Below are 26,525 nucleotides of genomic sequence, written 5' to 3' on the forward strand. Positions count from 1 at the left end.
AGGGAAGGAAAGCAGAGGAAATGGCTTAACAAGGGCACCAGTTTATCTAAATAAATTCACTTACTTATTTATATTCCTGTAAGTATTCCTATTCCACAAAGAATTTGAAGTAGTTCACAGAAGGACAAAAAAGTGTGAAGTGTTTAGAGAATAATAGCCTAGTGTGGCTAGAAAATTAGAAGCAGGATGGGAAGTCAAAGTTTGCAGAGGCCAGTTCAGGATGTGTTCATGAAGATTTACATGCCATGCTAGGAGGTTGTTTTTCTCCTACTAGGACTTCATGCAGGTGTGATGAACATCTTGGTAAGTACAAGAGGTATTAATTGTATTTCAAAGACTAATAAAATCCCAAAACAAAAATAGAAGCAACATACCGTATGTTTTTTTCACTATTTTGCAGAGTCAAATTGTACATGTGTTTATTCATTCAATAAATATTTAACAGTATATTGGAATCTTATTAGTCATAACAAGCTAAATATGATTATTGTACTTTGGGTGCAAACAATCTAGTAAGAAAGATAATTTATTAAACTGATAATCTAACAAAGTAATTAATTAGATCTGTGTAAAGTACTAGAAAGGAAAAATGCAGTTTGCTATGACAACATTTAAAATGGGAAACTTAACCTAGTCAGGGAGGTCAAGGAAGTGATCATTAAGGTAAGTAGCTCAAATGATAATAAGTACTCTGTGGTGTGTGAAAATGCCTGTTTATAGGAAAAGGTAAACAACATTTGTATATCTCTGTTTGTTTATTTATCCAACATATTAAAGTTCGAGGTTTGAAGCACTATGAGAGAAACAGAAACAAGTAATATAATACCACCAATAAATTAATTTTGCACTTAAGAGTTTATAAACCATTTTTAAAAAATCAGATACTAGTTCAACTACACCAAAAAACAAGACTCTGCAAATAGATATCCTTAAACATATCTTACATGGATGATAAGGACTGTATTTTTGAAAACCATGGCCTTTGGGGGAACTAGAATAAAGGCAGAGACCTCTCTGGCTTATGGAGGATAAAACAATTTTATTAACAGTCAACTGAACCATAGGAACTAAGTTAAGAATTCACCTGCCCAATCCAAAGGCTCAATTATGAATAAAGCATATGTGATTAAAATAATTGCAAGAACAATAGGAACAGCAATTTCTCTCATTGTAACATTCCTTGGTCTTCTCTGAGTTTTAGTTGTGTCCTATCAGCATTACAACCAGAAGTAATAGGGCTAAAGGCCTTTCACTAGGATGTCTGCCAGAGACATTCTTCCCCAAACATCTTCTCTGATACTCTCTCCTTGGGGATTCATCCTGTGACCACCAGCATACACCACAAAATACTAAGGAATCCATGTAAAAGGTATAATTGGGTCTTCCACCATGTCCGGTAGCAACAGAAGAGTATAGATTATATAGGTCAACTAGAAAAAAAAAAAGTTAAGTCAAGATATTCTAATGAAAAGTGAATGCAGATCATCATTGAGTGGTAAGGGACACCAGAGTAGCTCCCCCAATTCTGACTAAAATAACCTATAACAGAAACAGGATAAAGTGAGTCTCAGAAGTCACAATGATCTCCTGAAGACTAAGTATTCAGTTAATTGTTCAACCTAGTCTCGAAAGTGTCTCTTAAGCATACAACCAAAACCATTTTTCCATCACAACTATCACTCTTTAGGTCCCTGTGCCAAAAAGGAAGGTTAAGTTTAACAGGAGAGATAAGACATAATATAAATAACCAAAGTATAAAGTGCAGTATGGGAGACACAGATAGAGTGATGTTATACTGACTTGTTTTCAGTGCAAACTCATAGAGGCCTTTACGAACATAATGGAATTTGTTACACTCAGCCATCCCATTCATGGCAAGGGAGCAATTTCTTTAGGCATAAAGCATCTTTCAGCATTTGAACCTCAGAGCAGATGGCATAAAGCTAAATAAGTGCCAAGGATGGCTTTGCTGTTTTTACTTTATTTATTTTATTTTTAAAGATTTTATTGGCAGTTGAGCTCAATTCTGAGACTTCTACTTGACAAGAGTACTACTAGCTTAGCTGCATTTGGGACAATTTACTATGTCATAAAAACTGTCATTTGTAGATGCTTTTCCTGTCAATAGAGACTAAGGATTTCATTACCACCAAAATGCCTGTCTCAGTGGAAAGGTCAGAAGCGTGTTGGGGAAAATGCTCATATATTTTGCTGTCATGAAATTGTTCTCTTCCCACAAACTCTAGAACGGGTACTATCTGAGGGTTCACCATTTATTGCACGTAGAATGAATGTGGGCACTTGGTTATAGAAGATACTAACATTTTAAATTTGATGGCGTCTTTCATTGGTGGAAAGAGATGGAGAGGGAGCTGTAACTTGCACATTCGACACGCTTATGGGAAAAAAAGAGTGGGCCTGTGTGTGAAGTGAGAGGCAGGAACGGGATCGAATGTTTCTGCTCAGGTCTCTTCCTGCCAACCTTTTTATTCAACCCAACTCAAGAGATGGTATTTTGTGGAACCTAAATGATTAATAAGGCTTCCCAACAGGACCACAAACCAACCTAAACCATGACTGTTTTATTTATCCATTTCTGTTTTATTGAAAGAATAAGATGAGGACAGAATAAAGTCTTCTTACATGATGTATAAACTCCTTATGATTTTCCTTGCTTACTTCTCCAAATACATCTCTTAACCACTTGCCCACACAGACCTAAATTCTAGATATTCCAGGTTTTATTTCATATCTCTTTTTATGGATTCCACTGTGTAATGGGAAAAGAAGAGAATCTGGAATAAGAAGGACCTAAGTGTGAACCCTAGAGCAATCATTGACAAAGCATGTGACCTTGAATGAATTTCTTTATTGCTTTCAACCCTATGTAGTAGGGATGTTGTAAAGTCAATATAAGGTAACACATGACTGATTTATTGAGCAGGCCGAATATGGTTTGGATCAATCAGGAAACTATCAATGTTTTATTTTTCTACAGTCTTCAGACGTGCTCTATTGTACTTCCCTTATTCCAACAATATTTAGGCAAGACTTTACAACTTTAGCTCATTTTAATAGGAATCAATTCGATTTTGATTGTAAAGATTAAATTTCAGGCATTTAAAATGTTTCATCTAGACTTAAATCTAAATTCTAAACTTCAGTCTCAATTCCATTCCAACTATATTGGGGGGATAGCATGGTTTCTCCTTTTAGTATTCCTCAATATTTCTTTCATTCCCTAACTCCCCCACTTTTCACCTTCCAACTCCTCTGGGGTTAAGAAGAAGAGGAGGAAAATGGTCAAAGTATTTTTAATTATCTTGTCCTGTTTGAAGTTCTATCTTGGCTTATATTACTTGTCATTCCCTCTGTCTTTACAAATGTTTAAATGTTCCTGTTTTTGTAAGGCACAAATCCGTGAGTGGTTAAATGCCCATCCTAGACTTCCATACTGGGCAGCTACTGATATAGATGATGCATTTGACACCTGGCCTGTCATATCCACTAACCAGTCTACCTCTTGTATAGCAGTTCACCCCAAGATCCTTATAGTACCCCTTTGTCTTGGGGAGTCTCAGTAACACAGCTCAAGCTGGTTATCTTCTGTGGGATCCAACTGACCCAAAGAGACTCTTTCATTTCTTCCATGACAAATGTGGACGCGCACAATCACTGCTACCCTCTCTTCTTGTCTTAGACTCTAAAGCATCTCTAGTCATCCTCCCGCGGTCAGAATTTTCTGATGGAAAGAAGATACTAATCTTGATTTAGGACAAAACTTTAGAGGATACATGTCAAGATCCTAAGACATTTATCCCCACACTGTACTCTCATGACAGCACTGAGCTGGACCTAAGGGTTTATCTAGGTCATCAAGCATCCAGTCTTGGAGGGAGATGTCCATCTTTTCTTTTTTTCCAGTGTTCTAGATGTCTGTGAGTTTTCATTTTGTTGTTCTGCATCTCTTAACTGGTGGGCATTCGAGAACCACCTACCTCCTCTCTCCCACTAGGGAGAAGCAGTGGACACACTGCCAACTAGCCTGGCAATTCTCCTCCACCTGACCTTACATGAGTTGGATGGAGTGATAAGTTGAAGGTTGGGCTGGTGTGGCCACTATCTAATATGCCTCCTTTACTGCTCCCTTCAGAATTCAGAGGGACTTGTCTCCCACTGTCTGTTACTGAATAGTATGTAATTTTAGCCAAAATGCTCAACAGTAAACATTCCATTTTACACTCAGGCTCATATGTGAACTTCATAGCACAGTGCCTGGCATATTATGGGACTCAGAAATGTTCATTGTATTGTTTTTTTTATTGTTTTTACTTTTACTTGCAAAGTCTCAGTTGGGTATTCCTGTAATGCAACTACTTATATAACTTTTTAAGGGGTTATTTAAATCTAACACTCATATTCTGGCATTTTTTAAATGAGTAAGAAAGCTAAAAGAGGGTAAAAAAAAGTAAATCTAAATTTTAAGAGCTGCTTGGGGGAATGGAGAAAAATAACACCTTTCTACATTAAAATAATTTTTTTTCCTTCAGTTCAGACGACGGTGGGCCTCATTTACACTTGCCTTTTCCAGAAGGTAACTTGTAGCTCAGCTCACCTGCTTTTAGGAACAGGTTGATTCATTTTACAAGCATCCAGCTAGTGCATTTGAAATTGCTGATGAAAGGTACTGTCAAATCCCTGGTCTATTTTGATAATGATTTGTACTTGTAAGGCAATCTGCCCATTAGTGTAGGAAAGGAGAATTGGGACAGCACCTTATAAAATGATCTCTGAAAGCAAGCACGGAGCCCCAGAGTCTGCTGGGCAGGAATTTATATCCCCATAGCATTTTGACTCAGCACACAAATGTGGGATGTATGGGGGTGTTTGCATCAGTGCCAGATTGTTTGCCTACACCAGAGGCTGTCCTAAGAGATTTGTTGTATCTGCCTTTGCTTGCAGATTGGAATTTAGGGAGCCTTTATTTCAATGCTAAGTTATAGCACAGGGTTTCTCTCCATTTTATCTATGACTGCCCAGATATAATCACCCACCAATAATCATGATATATCAAATGTATCCAGTTGTTAGCCAATTAGGTGGAATATAATCTATCACTAACCTTCTCTTGTTAATGTTCCCAACAAAGGGATTACTAAACAGGAGGCTATTTGTCTACTGTAATATGCAATGTAATCCTCCCCCATCCATGCTGTGAACTCTGCCATGCTACCCCAATATTTTACCTCAGAAAATGCAGTTGTATTGAGAAAATGTAAAAACTATAACCTGGAGTAAATTAGGCATGAGTTTAAATTTTAACTTGTGTCAGTTTGAGTAAAATAAATCTTACTTTTTCTGAGCTACATTTTTAAAAGACCTATATCTTAAGTTTGCTGTGAGGAGAAATGAGATGTTATGAGCATAGGTAGTCAAGAAATATTCATGCTCTTCTCTCCTCAGTGTTAAAACTCACTTGTTACTCTTGCAGCCAAAACTGCCACTGAGCATCCAAAAAATTTTTTTGATAGCAGTCGCCCCAGCCTTGAATTTTGGGGAACTAGCATTATCTTGAACTGGTGTGCCTCAGGGAGAGAGGAGAAGGTCACTCTGCTGTTGTTGTCACCTCTTGTATAGTCTTACTCTGAGGTGTGTAAAAGGAAGCCCCTTCTCCTTTACAGGCATGTTAGGAATTTGTGTTCATGAGGAAACCACATTAATGGCTGTTTGTTCCTCTTGGTCAGTTGTAAAAGTGAAGATTTTTGTGAGGATCACTGTTGTCTCTTAAGATTTTTAGGAGGTAAACTTATGAGCACTCAGAGGTTTAGGATTATGGTCATTTTACTCCCTACCCCCCTTGCCTGGGATCTAGTTCACTTGGGGACACAGTGAAGGAAGAGCATGGATATCAGAGCCCGGCAACCTGGGTGTCTCCCACTATGCTATGTATCTTAATGCCTTCAGGCAAGTCACTCAGCCCAGAGCAGACGTCTTCCAGTTCTTCGAACAGTCAGATTCTTTCCTGTCTTAGGTCCTTTGTCCGCTCCGTTCCTTCTCTGTAATGCCCTCCACCCCTCCACCATTTCTCACCTTTGCAGGCTCAGCTTAAGTATTACTCTTTCAGAAAGACCTGCTTCGGGTTTACCTCCCTTCTTCCTTCAGTTAATCACTGCTCTCTGGCTGCTTTCTTCACCTATCACGATTTGAATGAACATATTTATTTGTTTATTTACCCTCCCAAACTCTACACTAAGACAAACTCCTTGAGGACAGAAACTAGGTCTATCTCACAACCCTAAACCCAATGCCTCTCATGGTGACATAAGGAAGAGGCTCAAAAATATTAAAGGGAATTCCCTGGCGGTCCAGTGGTTAGGACTCTGTGCTTTCACTGCTGAGAGCACAGGATCAATCCCTGGCTGGGGAACTAAGATTAAGATCCCACAAGCCACATGGGGCAGCCAAATATATATATATATATATCTGGGACTCCTATAATTCGAATGTTGTTGCATTTTGTGTTGTCCCAGAGGTCTCTGAGACTGTCCTCAATTCTTTTCATTCTTTTTTCTTTATTCTGCTCTGAGGTAGTTATTTCCACCATTTTATCTTCCAGCTCACTTATCTGTTCTTCTGCCTCAGTTATTCTGCTATTGATCCCTTCTAGAGTATTTTTAATTTCAGTTATTGTGTTGTTCATCACTGTTTGTTTGCTCTTTAGTTCTTCTAGTTTCTCGTTAAACGTTTTGTGTATTTTCTCCATTCTATTTCCAAGATTTTGGATCATCTTTACTATCATTACTCTGAATTATTTTTCAGGTAGTTTACCTATTTCCTCTTCATTTATTTGGTCTTGTAGATTTTTACCTTGCTACTTCATCTGTAACGTAGTTTTTTGTTGTTTCTTTTTTTTTTTTTTTTTTTTTTTTTTGATGGGTGGGTCTGTATTCCTGTCTTACTGGTTGTTTGACCTGAGGCGTCCAGCACTGGAGTTTGCAGGCAGTTGGGTAGAGCCAGGTCTTGGTGCCGAGATGAGGACCTCCAGGAGGCCTCACTCTGGTTAATATTCCCTGGGGTCTGAGGCTCTCTGTTAGTCCAGTGGATTGGACTTGGTGCTCCCACCACAGGAGCTCAAGCCAGACTCCTGGTCTGGGAACCAAGATCCTGCAAGCCGCATGGCATGGCAAAAGAAAAGAAAAAAAAGGAGCAGTACAATAACAAAGAATAAAAAATAAAATAATATTTTAAAGATAAAAAATATATTAGGAAGAATAAAATTATAATTGAAACTACAACATGGTATAACAGAACCACAACGAAAAAAGAAAGGAAAAAAAGGGAACGCGCCAAAAAGAACAGAACAATAAAAAAGTATAAAGGATAAAATAAAATTAGAAAAATAAAAGATTTATTAGAAAAAAATAAAAATATAAATGAATCAACAACAGCAAGGTAAAACAGAACCACAACCTAAAAGAAGAAAAAAGAAAAAAAAGCAAGGCCAGAAAAGGTGTTGGCTGTGGGGGGCGGAGCTTAGGCCAGGGGTGGGACTTAGGCAGGGGTGGGATTTAGGGTGGGGATGAGGCCTGGGGGTGGTGACGTTTAAGCATGGGGCAGGGCCTAGGCTTAGGACTTGTATGGCAGGGGAAAGGCAGCACGTTCTGAGGGGGTGGTCTCAGGATTGTGGAGCTCTTGAGTTTGGAGGTAAGGCCCTGGGTGAGGGTGTGTGGGCTGGGTTTAGGCCCAGCGCTGTTGGAGAGGTCTCAGAGGGGGTCTTAGAGTGCCGCCTGTAGAAGTAGGGCACTGTGCTGGTGTGTAGAGGCAGGGCTTAGGCTCTGCAATTTTGGAGGGAGCCTCTGAGGACAGAGGATTAGGCCCAGGAGCCCAAGAGGATCCCCAGTGGCCAGGGAAAGTGCTGGCTGTGCTCCCTTCTGTTCCTCCACATTCCCGAGTGTCTCCCCCCTCACCGCTGAACTGTGGGTGGGTCCCACTGGGTGTGGGAACTCCTCTCTTCCCCCTGCTGCCCCTCAGGGGTGCCGGTCCTGTTGGTCCAGCCTTTAGTTTTGCTCCCCCTCCCCTCCCTCCCACACTCTCAGGACCCCTGCAGCTGGAGGGGACCTCAGTGGGCAGAGGATCAGGAGAGCATCTCAGCAGGCTTCCCAGGGCCCAAGTGGGCAGGGTAAAAGCTGGCCATGATGCTCCTTTCTGATCTTCTCCCCTCCCAATGGTCCCCCCCTTTTCTCCTCCAGGCATGGGATCCCTTCCCCTCTCCCAGGTGCCCCTCGGGGGTGCCAGACCTGTTCCACCTCATGTCCATTTCTCCTGCCCCTCACTCCCCCCCCACGTCCTACCTGGTCACTGAGGGTTCCTCCCATCCCTTTAGGTGTCTGTGGTCCCCCACCAGTGCCTGGTAAGTGCTCTAGTTGTGCGGAGACCCGAATTCCACAACCTACTAGTCTGCCATATTGACCCCACCCCCTATATATATATATATATATACATTAATTAAATCACTGGACAATTGCATTTCCCAGCCTCACTTGCTTCATCTGTAAAGGTGATAATAATAACACTTGGAGTGAGATTTAGGTGAGATATTATAGAAATGGGAAGGATCTGGCAGAGGGCCCGACTCAGACTTGATGTTATCATTAAAATACATGAACTGGGCTTCCCTGGTGGCGCAGTCATTAAGAATCTGCCTGCCAATGTAGGGGACATGGGTTCAAGCCCTGGTCTGGGAAGATCCCACATGCCACGGAGCAACTAAGCCCGTACACCACAGGTACTGAGCCTGCGCTCTAGAGCCTGCAAGCCACAACTGCTGAAGCCCGCATGCCTAGAGCCCAGCTTTGCAACAAGAGAAGCCACCGCAGTGAGGAGCCCACACACCACATTGAAGAGAAGCCCCCGCTCACTGCAACTAGAGAAAACCCGCACACAGCAACGAAGACCCAACGCGGCCAAAGATTAATTAATTAATTAATTAATTTTTTAAAAATGAGAGCATTAGGCTATTTCATGTGAAGAGTCCGCTTTACCTATATAATTCTCTGTTAGCATAGAGAAAAACTATATCTAGATTTTTTTTAGCATATAAGACACCATCTTGACTAGACAATTAAAAATATTATGCTACAACATGGCCAAATATTTGAGTTATTATGTAGTGAGAACAAGAAATTACTCCTTTTCTACTGGGAAATTCATTACCACCCAAGAGAAACGGGGAATATTTCACTGGTTGTAATTCTGTGAGGCTTACTAGCAATAAAAAGAAGAGCTGGAAATAACACGATTTCTCTGCTGTGATAAAACATGTATAAAATTCACTGCAAAATTAACAGCTTTTACCATTTATAAGAACTGCAACTTCTCCCATATTTCTAGATTTTTTTATTCTGAAGGAGGAGGTTGGGAGTGTGCAATATTCTGATTTGATCTATTTAATTAAAATTGTGGACTTACTTCAGAGGTATTACCAGGAAAGCTCTCCTTTGCCTATGGTGATATGGCTCATCCCATTACCCGGTAGTGGGGAAGTTTTGCCTCCTTGCCCCCATATGACTTCCTGTTACAACAAAACATAATGCACTTCCCAATTTGCAGGCCTTGTTTCAAGCAGCCAACCTGATCCACACAACAAGTCTTCCCATGATGACTTGGGGAGATGTGTTACGAGAGTAGATAGGCTCACTTGAATCATTTTTTTCCTTTATTTTCCATCATTCTGTGACTTGGTACATTTTGCCTCTATTTTCTACAGTTAGAACAATAATGAGCACAACAACAAAAGCTAATATTTTATGAGGGTTTACTTTGTCTTGGGTACTGTTTAAAAACTTCACTTGTGTTAAGTTATTTATTCCTAATGTTGTAGGAACTATTTTCTTCTACCCTTACAGAGGAATAAAGAGGTTAAATAACTTGTTCTGAATGACAAATTATTATGTAATAGAGGCAGGATTTGAATGCAGGCAGTATGGCTCCAGAGTCCATGCACCTAACCACTATGTTTATAAACATCTATCATCAGTGTGAACACCTGTGGTAAGCAACATCTAAAATGACCCCCAATGATCCCTGACTTCTGACATTCAACCGTTCTGTAATTTCTCCCCTTTGTGTAAAGACTGGACCTAATGACTTGCTTCAAATAGGTAGAATATGGTAAAAGTGAGGAGATAATCACTTCTGAGATCAGATTACAGGAGTCTCTGACTTCCATCTTATTCTCTCTCTCTGGCTCTTTCTCTGGCTCTTCCTTCTGATGAAGCAAGTTGTCATGTTGTGAGCAGTCCTATGGAGTAGCCTATTTGGCAAAGAACTAAGGGTAGCTTACAGCCAACAGCCATCGACAGACTAACGTTTTCAGTCCAATATCTAGTGAAGAACTAAATCTTGCCAACAACCATGTGAGTGAGCTTGGAAGTGGATCCTTCCACAGTTGGGCCTTGTAAAGACTGCAGACTAAGCCAACACTGTAATTGTTCTCTCGCAATTGTTCTCTCCTGTGGAAGAACCTGAGCTAAATGACCCAGATACATGGTTCCTGGATTCCTCACCAAAATTGTGAAATAATAGATATTTTAAGCCACTAAGTTTTGGAGTGATTTGTTACACAGTCATAGATAACTGATACAACACTCTAGCACTTTTATTATTTATTATTTTCCTTCTTTTTTTTTTTTGGCTGCACCATGCTGCATGTGGGATCTTAATTCCCCTATCAGGGATCAAACCCATGCCCCCTGCATTGGAAACGTGGAGCCTTAACCACTGACTGCCAGGGAAGTCCCTATTTTCCCTTTCTTTCTTTCCTTTTTGTCAATGCTTGCTATAAGTCACGCAATACTTTCACATACATTGTCTTATTTAACCCTCATTCAGCCCTATAAAGTATATTATAATTTTCATTTTACAGGTGAGGAAACAGTCTCAGAAAGTTTATGGAACCTCATAGCTAGTAAGTGGGAAACCCAATGTTAGTACCTGGGTGTCTGTGATCTCTTCATCTTTTTAAAATTTATATCCGGGCTTCCCTGGTGGTGCAGTGGTTGAGAGTCCGCCTGCCGATGCAGGGGACACGGGTTTGTGCCCTGGCCCGGGAAGATCCTACATGCCGCGTAAGCCATGGCCGCTGAGCCTGCGTGTCCGGAGCCTGTGCTCCGCAAGGGGAGAGGCCACAACAGTGAGAGGCCCGCTTACTGCAAAAAAAAAAAAAAAAAAAAAAAAAAAAAAATTTATATCTCTTCTTCCATAAACTATTCCCTGTTTGATTCAATCCCCAAACTCTAATCTTACAAACAGAGCTAATCATTTTCTTGTCTATGATACCTCTCTCTGCATCATTTAAAATAATTACTAATAATAGATATCATTGTTGAGGGATTTTAATGTGCCATGTACTATGCTAAGAGCTTTATATAAATTATCTTACTTTGTTCTCATAAAAATAATCTGAAATAGGTTCTACTACTTTCATTATTTTGTAAATGAGTAAATCGAGGATCATAGATGTTAAACAACTCATAGTCACAGAGATAGAACATTTTGTATTACTTATTAGTTTTAGTTGTAATTCACATGCCTGATTTCCCCAATAAACTTTAAGCTCTAACAGGGCTTGCATCTTTGCACACCATGACACCCAGCACAGACCTTCCCATATGGGTGCTGAATGAATGATTATTGAACTGAATTCCAACCTTAAGTCCTCCATTTTGTGCATAGGGACAGTCAGATTTATTCAGAGTGATACAAATACCAAGAAAACTCATTCAGTGCTATATAAGTTCATTTTATATATATATATATATATATATATAATATTTTTTCTACAAAAATCTGATGTCATTGACTCCCATGATTCACATAGCATAGAATCTCACTCAAATCTCTTTCTCCTTCACAATTTGTATCTTTATCTCATATTATTTACAACTAAAAGTAATGGCCAGAATAGTGAATTCTGAGAGTCTACAAAATTAGTAGTTATAAAGTAAGTAAATACCTTAATACATTGCTCTTGCTTGAAGAGTTCAAGGCAAGAAAGCAGGATACAAAAAGAATTTCTAAACTGGGATTCAAACCAAATGATATTTGGAAATTAGAATGATGAGGTAGCCAGAAAACTCCGTAATCAAACTCTACATTTCAGTAAATTGAATAATTAATATAGTTTATCTTAGGGATTCTTACTGAATTGCTTCCTAAGAATGCAACTTTAAAATTATCAACTTGATTAATTCATCCACTGAGTTGAGAAATATTTAATGAATGCTTATGATAGCAAGACAGTGTTTTTGTAAACAATAATATAGAAATGAATGAAATATTGTCTCTGTGCCAGGGGTCTTTCAGTATAGTAAAAAAGTTAGATGTGGGTAAATATAGTATCATCTAAGTGCAAAGATGATAGGTTTAGGTTTTAGGAACACAGACAAGGGAGTTTCTACTCTCAGTGTTAGGAGTATATCAAAATAGTATGTGGTGTATAAGACTTTAATCCATTCATATGATCTCCATGTGATTCCATGTTCTCTTAAATTTTCTTTAAATGAAGAAATATAGAAACTACCAAATAAATATAAACATTTTGGAAAGCTTTGGCTCTCTACAACAAATTCCTAGCAGCTAATGGGTCACCCAGAAATATGGCACAATTAATGTTATATCTCTGTGTACTAATGTTAGAACAGAATCACTCCAGGAGAAGGTAAGAGTCTGAGGACCACAGGCACTTTGAACTCCCCAAACATGTCTCAACTTCAAAAGCACCTGTGCTAAATAGCTGTGAGTTTTTGCTGTGATGACTCAAAGATATTATAAGTATGTGGGACTTTGCATTGCCAGATTTTCTTCATTATGATTCAGAGGGAAACGTAGCCCTGCGCTATAGAATATAGAATTTATGAAGTCCAAATAGAATTACCCTTATCCCTCTAGGAGTGTCTAATCTAATAGAATTATAAAACAGACTGACTTTGAGACTTACAATTGTTTGGGTCATATGGAGACGACATTTTAAAACCAGAATCATAATGTATTTTGTATTAAAATACAATATTTTTTGAAATAACAATTGTTTTGTTAAATTAAACAATAGCCCCCATATTTGTCTTACAGACCACAATTGCTTCTTCCTTTTGAAACATATAATATTTGAGTATACAGCCCTCTATTTCTCATTATCACTAGCATCTAGGCACCATGCTGTCTATTGCCCTCTTTCTTTGAAGGCTCTTTTACTTGCTGCATGAGGTTTGTATTTTAAGTTCGGCTATCATCGTAGCTAACTTACACATCTACATAAACAGCATATCTAATACGCTGAACTTGTTAAGAACACTACCACTTCTGAAACACACTATATCCGAACTGGTTCTCATGATCTGCTTTTCTTCCCGGTTCCTCACATTGGTTTTCTCCCACTCCATACTCCAGTCCATCAGGGAGAAGAAATACTTGCGGTCATCTTAGACCTTTTCTTCCTTTCAGTCTCTATTCTATTCTCATAAAATTCTATCAATTCTTTCTCAAAGATGTTTCTCCTTTTCACTTTCCCCCTTCTTTTTTTTCTTAGTTCTTGCCACAGCTGTACTCTTGCTGGCATTTCATACTCTGGTCTCTGCCCCCTCGGGTTCACCACACATACACCCTTAGATGATCTTCCTACATCACAGTTTCTGTTCATCATTCATTTTGGGCAGAGCACACAATGAATCACAACTGTATCTCACTATTTTTCCTTCAGTATAGTTATCACCTTTCTTTTATTATAAGAGTTTTGCCTACTCATATAAAAAGTAAAAAGTACTGACGCTATTGTAATTCAAAACTTTTTCTTTTGTATTTCCTAACTGGTTATCATTGTTTTATATAAAAATGTAGATATCTGTTAATTTTAAAATATTTTTACATGCTTAACTCTCACTGATTCTAGGAATTTTAAGTCTATTTTTCTTGGAGTTTCTGGGCACATAATCTTATATTCTTCAAAAAATGATAATTTTTCTACCCCTTTCTTTTCAACATTTTATTAAATTTGGATAGAACTTCCAGGAGAATGCTAACTAATAATGGAAATAGTCCACATCATTGTCTTGCTTTTGATGTCAGTGGGAATGACTCCAGTGTTTCATTAAGTATCATATTAGGTATGGATTTATGATTTATGTTCCTAAGTAAGTATCCTTTTCTTTGCTTTCTAAGAGTTTTAACCAGGAGCAGATGTTTAATTTTTATCAAATGCTTTTTTTGCCATCATCTGGAAGGAAAAATATGTTTTTTCCTTTTAATTACTCTTGCGATGTAATCTTTAATAAATTCCCTAATGTAAAATGAATGTTCCTCATTTTCATGAACTTGTGAGTATGATTTAAGCTATGTTCATATTGATAATCTAAAGGGTGATGGCTCATTGATCAGGAACACTGCTTCACTGATAGTTCTAACCTGATACTACCCTACCCCAAACTTTAGTGATTTCTTGTTTTCAGAAGGTATTTAGTGGGGGTTTAGGAAGAATTAATCTCATGGCTTTCCTCTCTGGTCTCCTTGCTGATGTTGAGAAAGGTGTGTGGTCACCCTCTCTCTTCTACTGGCAGTTCCTTTTATAGGAATGATACTCTTGAAAGAAAGTTTATTATGGATTCATACCACAGATGCCTACAGATGAAAGCCCTCAAGACACTAAGTATCTCTGTGAATGTTTGAAACTTTTCTACACTACCAGTTCTATATTGAATTTCATGAAGAAATAGGGATTCTTCTGAACACTGTCTCTGGGACACTGCAGCAACATTGCTCGCATCCTAAAGTATCACAATGCATTTCAGGTCAAAGGGATGTCTGGGAGCCACCAGTTTGTGGGCTGGACAGGTTCAGCTATATTCTGAACCTAGCTTAGAGTCAGATAGGTCAGTCACATATTAATAATATTAATTACTTAATATTAAGCAATTTAGTCAAATTTATCCAATTCAATCATGTTTTCCATTACTTGAAATCCCCTCCCCCTTCTTTGGGCTTTTTATGCTCTAGTCTTTCTGCCTACAGTTTCCCAGCTATGTCTTCCTATATATTGGTTTTATCCTTCATTTTCCTGGGGTATATCCTCAAATACACACAAATAAGAATCGTGAGTGCTCAAATTTCTGAACCTTGCATGTCAAAAATGCCTTAATTTACTCTTCTTCTTGAATGATTATTTAACTGAGTATAAAATTCTAGAATTCAAAGGCATTTCCCTCATTCCTTGGAGCCATTGCTCCATTATCTTCTAGCATTTGGTGTAACTGATTTTTAGACCTTTATAGGTGACCTGCTTTTCTCTCTCTTCCCTGTAAACTTTTATTGTCTTATGTTTAATTTTGAAAATCTGAGGCAGTGTCTAGTACTTCACTCCCTGGACACATTCATTATAAATAATAATGCTTTCCTTTAACACTTTGGAATTTGCTATTGTCACTGTTGTTGATGTTGTTTTCCTCCCCTTCATTTTCAACTACTTTTTCTTGTTGGAATGACTGTCAGTAGGATATTGAACATCCTGAATGGTCCTTTATGTCTCTTCCCTGTTTTTTCATAGTTTGTTTATTTTTTGTTTTGTTTTCTTTGCTCTGAGATCAGAGATTAAAAAAAAAATTATCTCCCAGGTCTTTGTTTTTTGTTGTTGTTTTTTTTTTTACAATTAATCTATTGACTTCCAAAAGGTCTTTTTCTTTTCAGATTGATAATTTTTGTTAGCATTATATTTATATTTTATTGGTGCTATAACTTTAAATCTCTTTTAGGATGCATTAAAAATTGTTCCCTTAAACTATATAAATTATATTTCCTCTGGGATTTATTGTTATGTTTATTTTTAATTTTATATTATTCCTTCATGCTACTACTTTTTCTCATATTTTCTTTTGGCTCATGGATATTCATATTTAAGAATAAAGGACTTGTTTAAATATTCTCAGTAGCTAATCTGAGTTTCTTCTATTGCTGGATATGGAGATCAATTTTAACCATAGCCTCTTCTCCAAAATGGGAAAGTTTACTGAAAGTTCATTGTCGGTGGACAGGGTTTATGGATAGGAAGGCTTTCAGGTAGGGTGTGTGGATAGGAAGTTGGCTTCCAATGCTGGCCTGAGAGTCTCAACCTCAAGTCTTAGCTATCCCACGGTGGTTCCTTCCTTCCTTCCTTCCTTCCCTCCTTCTTCCCTCCTTCTCTCTCATTCTCTCTCTTTCTCTCCCTCCCTCCCTCCCTTCATCTTTCTTTCCTTTTGAGTAAAGCCTTTTGATTTTCATTCAGACAGAAAATAATGGGTTGACAATCCTTCATTTTGAAGTGTGGGTTATGGGGAATGGGCAGAGGGCTGACTAGCATGGCAGTTTCGTTTTCAGAACTATAACAAATTCTCTTGTTTAACATTTACCTCTCACATCTCCTCTTATCTACTGACTCCGTGGTGTTCCATTTTCAACTTCGAACCTCCCCCATGTATTTATTCTGGACTGCAAATACTTCAACTGTTTTGTCAACCCACTTCAACTACAATCCATTTTGCAGTAATTTATTGCATTCTCATGCTATAGATCTTGACCTGTTGATGTCTCTGACGTGATTTCTTCTGTGTTATGAATGTATTACTTTTCAGAGTTGTACACTCTCATTACAATGGAGTCTTGAGAGGGAGAGAAGACAAATGCCTGTGTTCCAAATATCAGCATTTGTACAATAAAAACTATGGTTTTTATAAAAATGATACATTGTAATTATAAAAATTTTACACAGTGAAAAACATAGTGTATAGAAATATGCCAAAATTCACACAGAATTCAATGATCCAGAAAATACCAATATTAATGTTAGTCAAACCTGGTTTCAGGTACTTTCTGTATATAAATTTAAAAATGGATGGCTTAGGGCTTCTCTGGTGGCACAGTGGTTGAGAGTCCGCCTGCCGATGCAGGGGACACGGGTTCGTGCCCCGGTCCGGGAAGATCCCACATGCCGCGGAGCGGCTGGGTCCGTGAGCCATGGCTGCTGAACCTGTGCGTCCAGAGCCTGTGCTCAAAAAAAAGGATGGCTTAGAGATATGGTGATGGAAAAATGTAGAGAGAATTATATTGAAATATCCTTTATATTAGAAAAAATTGCATTTTATTTTCAGAATTTCATCTTGAATGAGATATTCCCCCATGCTCAAATTAATTTCAGTGTTATCAACCAAATCAATCAATGTTTATGAACAAAGCCACCAAAGAACCATTTCTCAAATCACCTTGGCTCCATGTTGCAATTTATTCACAACTGTGATCCTTCCAAGTCCTTCCTTAATATTTCTGGGAATTCCCAAAGGATCTGCATACATCTGGGTTTCTTCTACTGGCCTCTGGGCCTGGCTGCTCATAACGCCTCCATGATATACTATATAGGCTCTGACGATGAGAGAACAAGTGTGGTTTACAGTAATTCTTTGTAAATTAAGAAAAATCCCACATCTGTTGTTATATCTTGGCTATTTAAATTTTTATTTTGTACTGTTATTAGATATGTTTGATTTATATATTTTTATAATATTTAAAAGCTTTAAATGATTGTTTTTACAACTTTTTTTTCAACAAATTTCTGTTCTCCTTATTTTCTTAACTAGACTCTATTGTCCTCATAACCTTCTGCAATGTGAGAAGTTGAAGGGTAGGAATTTGCTGAATAGTGAAGTTTTTCCCATATATAAGATTTAAATATATATATAATTTTCCTTTACATTATTAAATACACCTTAGTTTTTAGTTGTGTTTTCTTTATGCTTTTACAGCAATATTTATCCAGGATAGCGTACTTTAAAGTTTTCCCTTTTTAGACTTTTATTTAAAATGTTTGGTTTTATAATGGCATGGCCAGATAAATTATTTTGGAAAATTTGTGATTTAGGTGATCAGTTAAAATTTATTTGAGACCTATTTTATTTTGTAAATTTCCCCCAAATCAATGTGATACATATATTCATATATGTATATTTTATTGTAGTAAAAAACACATAACATGAAGTCAACTCAAATTTGTAAGTATACAGTACAGCATTGTTAACTATATGCAAATTGTTTTACCGTAGATCTCTAGAACTTTTTCCTCTTGCGTGACTGAAACTCTATATCTATTGACCAGCAACTCCCATTTGCCCCTCCTCACAGTCCCTGGTGACCATCTTTCTACTTTTTTATTCTATGAGTGTGACTACTTTTAGATATCTCATACAAGTGAAATAATGTAGAATTTGTCCTTCTGTGACTGGCCTGTTTTACTTAGCATGTCTTCAGGGTTCATCCATGTTGTAGCATGTGTCAGGAGTTCCTTCTTTTTTAGGGCTGAATAAATGAAAATTACATTCTCTTTATCTGTCCAACCGTTGATGGACATTTATGTTGTTTCTACCTCTTTACTATTGTGAATAACGATACAGTGAACATAGGAGTGCAAATATCATTTCAAGCTTCTGTTTTCAATGTTTGGATAAATACCCAAAATTGGGATGGCTGGGTCATATGGTAGTCCTATTTTTAATTTGAGGAAACTCCACACTATTTTCCATAGTGGCTGCATCATTTTTCATTCCTACTAACAGTGCACAGGAGTTCCAATTTCACCACATCATCACCAACACTCACTATTTCCTTCTTCTTTTTTTTTTTTGATCATAGCCCTTCTACCATTTGTGAGGTGATATTTCATTGCTTTGATTTACATTTCCCTGATGATTAGTGATGTTGAGAACCTTTTCATATACTTGTTTGCCATTCTTATGTCTTCTTTGGTGAAATGTCAATTCAAGTCATTTGCTCTTTTTTTAATCCATTTATTTATTTATTTATTCTAATAAGGTGTAAGAGTTCCTTAGATACTTTGGAAATTAACCCCTTATAAAATACATGGTTTGCAATTATTTTCTTTCATTCTGTGAATTGACTTTTTACTCTTATTTCCTTTGCTACGTAGAAGCTTTTTAGTTTGATGTGGTCCCACTTGTCTATTTTTTTTCTTTTTTTTTCAGTATGCGGGCCTCTCACTGCTGTGGCCTCTCCTGCTGCGGAGCACAGGCTCCGGACGCGCAGGCTCAGCGGCCATGGCTCACGGGCCCAGCCGCTCCATGGCATGTGGGATCTTCCCGGACCAGGGCACAAACCCACGTCCCCTGCCTCGGCAGGAGGACTCTCAACTACTGCGCCACCAGGGAAGCCCTATTTTTGCTTTTCTTGCCCATGTTTTTTGTGTCATATTCAAGAATTCATTTCTAAGACCAATGTTATAAAGTTTTTTCCTTATGTTTTCTTCTAAGAGTTTTATGGTTTCAGGCCTTACATTTAAGTCTTTAATTCATTTTGAGTGTATTTTTGTGTATGGTGTAAGAGAAGGGTCCAATTCCATTTTATGCATGCAAATATTTAGTTTTCCCAACACTATTTTTTTTTTTTTTTTTTTTTTTTTTGGTACGCGGGCCTCTCACTGCTGTGGCCTCTCCCGTTGCGGAGCACAGGCTCTGGACGCGCAGGCTCAGCGGCCATGGCTCACTGGCCCAGCCGCTCCGCGGCATGCGGGATCTTCCCGGACCGGGGCACGAACCCGTTTCCCCTGCATCGGCAGGCGGACTCTCAACCACTGCGCCACCAGGGAAGCCCCCAACACTATTTTTTAAAGAGACTCTCCTTTCCCCATTGGGAAGTGTTTGCACTCTTGTCCAAATTTCGCTGCTTCTTAAAAAAAATCTGTGGGCAGGCAGGGGAGTCCTGGGATGAGAAACACCTGCGAGCAGGAGTGCTAAGGCCCCTCCTCCTCCCAGATTCCTGTATAAGGAGTTTAGCTTACATCACCTATCACAGTCCCGAGTGCTGCCCACCCCCCACCCGCCCCCAATCAGAGACACAGGGCAGTAGCTCGGGGCCCCAGATGCCGGGCCACCTGCGCAAAATGTATGTCTCGAACACCCAGCACGGGCGGGGCTGCAGAAGCCAGAATGAGGGAGTGAATTGCGCATGCGCACGCAGCAAATCTCTAGCTCTTCCGGAACGGGAACCAAAGGCCCTGGCGTAGCGGGGGTGTTTCTGGCCCGGCCACCTAGGACTCCCATGCTAAATCTGTCAAGGTCAAGGCTACAGCAACTAGACAAGCCTTTACACTAAACTCAAGTCAAGCAGTTTTTGCTGGGAGCTTGGAGGTATCTAAAATTCGTGCCAGAAGACCAACTGTGCCTGTCCCTCAAACCTTTGCCTTTAAGGGCAGCTTCAGGGCGTTACTCTCTGTTTCTGAACCAGCCCATCTGGCAGCAGCCTGGGGAAGCTGCCTCCTCCACTCAGTCTCCTCCATCAGGAAATATTTTCTTCTTTGAACACTGTCAGCGACGCCCGCAGCAGGAGCTGGGGGCCTGGTCCAGGTGAGTGGAGTGTGGAATTTCCCAGGAAGGCACAGGGCACAGAGTCTGCAGGGTGTGCTTGGTGACTTCGGGCTCATGTCCTTTGTTCATATTTCTGGGCTCTCTATTCTGTGCCATGATCTATAGATCTGTTTTTATGTCGGGGCCGTATATGTATATATATATATATTTTTTCAATAGTTTTGTAATATGTTTTGAAGTTAGGAACATTGGGTACGAGCTCTACTCTTCACTTTCCCCCCAGGGAGAGGCCTCCAAGTTGTGTCAGCTCTGCCTGCTATACCACTTGTCCTCAGCAACAGCAGGGAGGCTCCCAGCTCTTTTTGTTCTCTGTGGCACCCAAGCACCTAGAATATTCTGGGTTCCATTAGGGCTTTGAGATAGGCAAAACAGAAACCAGTCTCTTGGGCAGCCCTCAGGAAAAAGCTAGAACATTGGCTGCATGTTCCAAGACTCCCTCCTCAGGGAGAAGCCAGGACCTGGGGATTTCTTCCTGCTCCTTCTGTGCTGAGCTGGGGGGAAGGGACATGGGGAGTGAATAGGTGCTAGTCTAACTTGTCGCCTTTGTTCTCAGCAGCTCACAACTTGACACCTTTTCCAGTTAGTGCTTAGATTCAGGCAAGACAGAAATCAGACCCTTGGGTACTTTCGCCAAAAGTCTGAATGTTGCATGGATATTTCAGTCTTTTCTTTTCCTCCCCAGGGAGAAGCCAGGAACTCGGAGTTTTCTCCTGATTATGCCGCAGAGCGCCAAGGGGAGGACTAGGTGAGTGACTGCCATGAATTTTCCTACCAGCTTAGATACAGCTAGTTTTGCCTTTCCACACAACTAGGTGGTGGGAATCTCTTAACTGGTTTATGGATATCTCACAAAGGGAATTTGTTCATGTATTGCTGTTGAATAGATGTCTCCTTGTAAAAGAGGGTTTGGGGCTTCCTATTCTGCCATCTTGTTGACATCCTGTCGTGTGTGTGTGTGTGTGTGTGTGTGTGTGTGCAGGTGTGTGCAGTTTGTATTTTCTTTCAGTTTTTGAGATATAATTGGCATACGGCACTGTATAAGTTTAAGGTATAGAGCATATTGATTTGATTTACATATATCATGAAGTGATTGTCACGATAAACTTAGTGAATATCCTCTCATATTTATATATAAAATTAAAGAAATAGAAAAAACCTTTTTTCTTGTGATGAGAACTCTTAGGATTTACTGTCGTAACAACTTTCATGTATAACGTAGAGCAGTGTTAATAAATTCATCGTGTTGTACGTTACATCCCTAATACTTATTTATCTTATTAATTAGAAGTTTGTACCTTTTGACTGCCTTCTTCCAATTCCCCTTCCCTCCCAACCCCCTGACCCTGGTAACCACAAATCTGATCTCTTTTTCTGTGTTTGTTTGTTTTCGAGGTATAATTAATCTACAATGCTATGTTAGTTCCTGTTACACAACATAGTGATTCAATGTTTCTATACATTTCAAACGGATAACCACAATGTCTCGTTACCGTATGTCACTATACAAAGATATTATATAGTTGTTGACTGTATTCCCACACTGTACATTTCATACCTGTGACTCATTAATTTTGCAGCTGGAAGTTTGTACCTCTTAATCTTACTCACCTATTGCTTTCCTCCCCCAACCCCTCTAGCAAACACTTGTTTGTTCTCTGTATCTATAACTCGTTTTCTGTTTGGTTATGTTTGTTCATTTGTTTTGGTTTTTTGGATTCCACTGGTTTAGATGAACTCGTTTATGAATATCTCACAAAGGTATTTGTCCATGTATTACTGTTGAGTAGGTTTCTCCTTAGGGAAAGGAGGATCTGGGGCTTCCTATTATGCCATCTTGGTACAAAATTCAATATATATGCTTTAATTTGACATTGTTATTTTATCATTTAAATTATCTGTGCCCTTATTTATCTTTTCAAATATTTTCTTTGGTAATGTATGAAAGAATTTTGTTAAATTCTCTCAGATATTGAGTTATTATGATCTCCTTTCATTTCAAGCTATTTTTGATGTACATATTTCAATGTTATGGGCTTTTTTTTAACCTTATGAAAGTCCATGAATTTATCAACTTATGTTTAAAAATAGATTTGGTCCATGTAAAAATTTTTCAGTTTGCTTTTTGCCTTAGATTCTAAGGACTTTGCCTTAGATTCTACTTATTTAATGTATGTATTTCAACTGCTGCTTTACTTTATGTTTGTCTAAAACATATTTATTCATTCTTTTATTCTAACCTTTCTGTGTGATATTGTTTAGCTGTGCCTCATAAGATTATTTATTTTTTGACCTAATTAAAATCTTGTTCTTTTAAGAGAGGAGTTTAAACCATTTGTATTAAAATATTAATAACTATATATATTTTAACATTATATATTTTAAAATATTTTTTAATACTTTCAGTGTTTTGTAAAGCATATTTTATGGTTTTAATTATATAAGTGGTTTCCTTAGATTTCAAATTGTTTCCGAATCATTAAAGTCACAAGGGTAATGTTCTCTTTTCTTTCTTCTCTACAGAAAGCAAGGGGTGTAATAAAACTTTGTTTTGTCCACATCTCATCTTTATAAATATAACATTAGTTTGTATCCTCATATTATTGTAATTGATTTTTTAAATTACAAATGTTCCCTTCCAATCTTAATTTTATCATATTTGAACTTGGTATTTCATTTAAATTAAAAACAGCATCAACTCAGATATTTATTTTTACTGCTCACTTCCATTCTCTTCAATTCAAAAATTTCTATTTTCAAATACTTAATTTTGATTACTCTCTGGGCCATCTCAAGTCTCTCTTCAGGAAGGGTAAATGGGTATATCTTCTTAGTCCTTGTTTCCTTGATAGTGTCTTAGTCTTGTTCTTGTCTTTACATTTATTTAAGTCAAATTGACTGAGTTTCACAGTTATGCCTTTCAAAACTCCATTTTGAAATAGAGCTATGTAGCTTCATTTTTTTCATATATTATTCAAAAGGATCTGAAAAAAATTCTGACTTTTATTCTTATCTAGGCATTCTGTTTATTATTTTGATGTTGCATTTTATTCAATTTTTTTTTATATCCTGCTTTTACTAATTCTGTATATATTAATTCAGTTATTTGATTTTTAATTTCCTCATTATTTTCCTTATCAATTCCAGCTCTCTTTTTATCTTATTCCATTGCATTTCGTTCTCAACATCTTCTATTTTCATGACTTTCTGATGTTGTCTCAAAAGGTCATGGCTTTTTGTCTCACAATGGTAGATCTATCTAGATCAAATTTGGGCTGGCATCCAAGTATAGACATTTTTATTGGTATACCTTTCCATCCCGGTGATGGTTGACTCTCTTTCCAACAGGTAAAGTTGGTTGGGAACTTCTTGTGCAGTACTATCCCACATCTGCTTTTTTCTTGCTTCACAGTTTGGTTCTCTAGAACTTTGAAAGAGGTGGTGCATATGAAAAAGAGACTAGAATCCTAAGTATGTAACACTTCTTAGTTCTTCTCCTTCTATATTTCCCTATATACTCCTTTACTTGTAGGTTTCACACTTCCCAGGGTGTCATGTTCAAAAAAAAAAAAAAACCTTTCCGTACCTTTCTTGTATTTGAAATCTCCATCTGAATGTAAAAAGTAATATACTGTGACAGATGGGATATGGTGACTTTTCTGGATACACATTTTGTTTTTTTGAGCCACTGGAGAAGAAGGTAGAGAAAGACAAAAGATATGCTTGCCTAGTTTTTGCAGGATTAGTGTACTGTTGATTGCCCTTTCAGTAAAATTTTTCATTTTTGTAATTTATAGAAATTTTCCTAGATTTTGACAGGAGTTGAATAAGCAGTAGTCTTGCTATGAGATTTTGCTTTTATTTTTACTGTCTTTAGATATAGTTTAGTGGGAAATTGAGAGTGGCTCTGTCATGGAGAACTAGCCAGTTACTTTTATACCTCTCTCCTGATGTAATAATTTTGAATATCAAGGTCCTCCATAAAGTAAACTCACTTGCCCTTATCATATGATGCTTTTCACTGTTCCTCAGTAAAAACTTAATGCACCAATAAGGAGAAACACAGTGTGCTGACTTCTCTGTTGCTTATATCTTCCTATTTTTTTCATCCACATACTACTAATCCATCGAGGGTCAAATAATATATCATTATGAGGGTTTCCTTTATTGAACTCTCAAAATGTATTCTTGATACCACAGATTGATGCTCTAAGTTACTATTTATGTCTTCTGATTGTTCCATAGGTCTAACCTTAATTCCATGGTTGGAATTCTTTGGCAACAGGGCAGATGTATCATGCCATGTTTACTTATTACGTATTCTTTGAATATCCTCAGTACATTGCAGTAGACTTCATAAGGATAATTAAGATAAAAAAATCTCAGTTTCAGAGAGTTTAATTCCAATAAAGAAAATTCTTTGTAGATATCTCCACGAAGACTCAAATTACTACACTATGGATAACAAATTACACATTCCATACGATGTTATAAAATCAAAGGAGGGATAAATGGCTTTTTCTAGTATCAATCTGGCAGTGGCCTTAATGATGTATGAGGGAGGTGAAGGGTTCAGAAGTATTTATGTACTGATTATTCTATTGAGAAAGCACCGTGATCAGTTGGTTGCAGCATCCTAGGCACATGCTTGGTGGGTGAAAATAAAATAATCTTGAAAAGTCACTGAAGAAAAGATGAAAAAATGAGGTAAGATTTGGCAGTTTACTAGATATTTTTACTAGGTTTATGAAGGGCAGAAATGACTATGTTCCCTGAGCTAACGTATTTTAGATGTACAGACGACCAAACTGCTTGCAGCAATGTATTTTCCTCAAACCTACCTTTGCCTGCTAACTAAAACTTGATGATAATACTGTTCAATTAAGGAAATAAAGTGATGCTGAGTCATGTTTGAAATCTGAATGTTGCTCAGCCGGTATCAGATTTTCACCTAAATTACAAATTTGTAACTGGATTCCATCTTTCCTTTCATTGCTGTCTTATTCTTGCCTATCTGAGTGACACATGATAATGTAATTAATTACTCTAATTTGTCTTCAGTGAATCTTAATTTCATAGTTTCAAAATGTATAGGTTGTCATCTTCTAACAGATAACATCTAGTTAATAAGCACATGTGATATGCTGCATTTACTATAATGATCTATGCAGTGAAATCAGGGTGTAACAAATTAAACCACGAATGCTCAAATAACAGTTGCAAGGACTAAAAATGGTACTTCCCTTTTACACTCCTTTGAACGGACAGCATGTGAATTTAAATGTTAGGTAAAATTTGACCATCACATTTACGGTTAATTCCATGCCTATTTATATATAATTTGGAAGTCTTATCTCTGTATTTATTTGTAAAATTCAAAGCATCAGACTAAATGTTGTTTAACACATTTATTGACACCGATAGAACCAGTATTTCTTTTTTCTATTCTTGACAAATAGAGCACTTAGCAACTTTGCAAGCCTTGAGGCATTACATCATGGAATCTAAGAGCTGGCATTCATTGGACCCTTCTGCTATATCTCCTTCATTTGTGTTTTTTTTTTTTTCTAACATCTTTATTGCAGTATAATTGCTTTACAATGCTGTGTTAGTTTCTGCTTTACAACAAAGTGAATCAGTTATACATATACATATGTTCCCATATCTCTTCCCTCTTGCGTCTCCCTCCCTCCCACCCTCCCTATCCCACCCCTCTAGGTGGTCACAAACCACCTAGCTGATCTCCCTGTGCCATGCTGCTGCTTCCCACTAGCTATCCACCCTACATTTGGTGGTGTATATATGTCCATGCCACTCTCTCACTTCGTCACAGCTTACCCTTCCCCCTCCCCATATCCTCAAGTCCATTCTCTAGTAATTTTGTGTTTTATTCCCATCCTACCCCTAGGATCTTCATGATATTTTTTTTTCTTAGATTCCATATATATGTGTTAGCATACGGTATTTGTTTTTCTCCTTCTGACTTACTTCACTCTGTATGACAGACTCCAGGTCCATCCACCTCATTACAAATAACTCAGTTTCATTTCTTTTTATGGCTGAGTAATATTCCATTGTATA

The 26,525-nt window shown here is 38.0% G+C and overlaps 1 pseudogene; it reads left to right on the forward strand.

Annotated features, from left to right (window-relative positions):
• Positions 1-26,525, forward strand: part of LOC102993453 (hypoxia-inducible factor 1-alpha inhibitor-like) — a 151,023-nt pseudogene that overhangs the window by 72,138 nt on the left and 52,360 nt on the right.

Source organism: Physeter macrocephalus, chromosome 16, assembly GCF_002837175.3.
Source record: "Physeter macrocephalus isolate SW-GA chromosome 16, ASM283717v5, whole genome shotgun sequence".
Taxonomy (NCBI): domain Eukaryota; kingdom Metazoa; phylum Chordata; class Mammalia; order Artiodactyla; family Physeteridae; genus Physeter; species Physeter macrocephalus.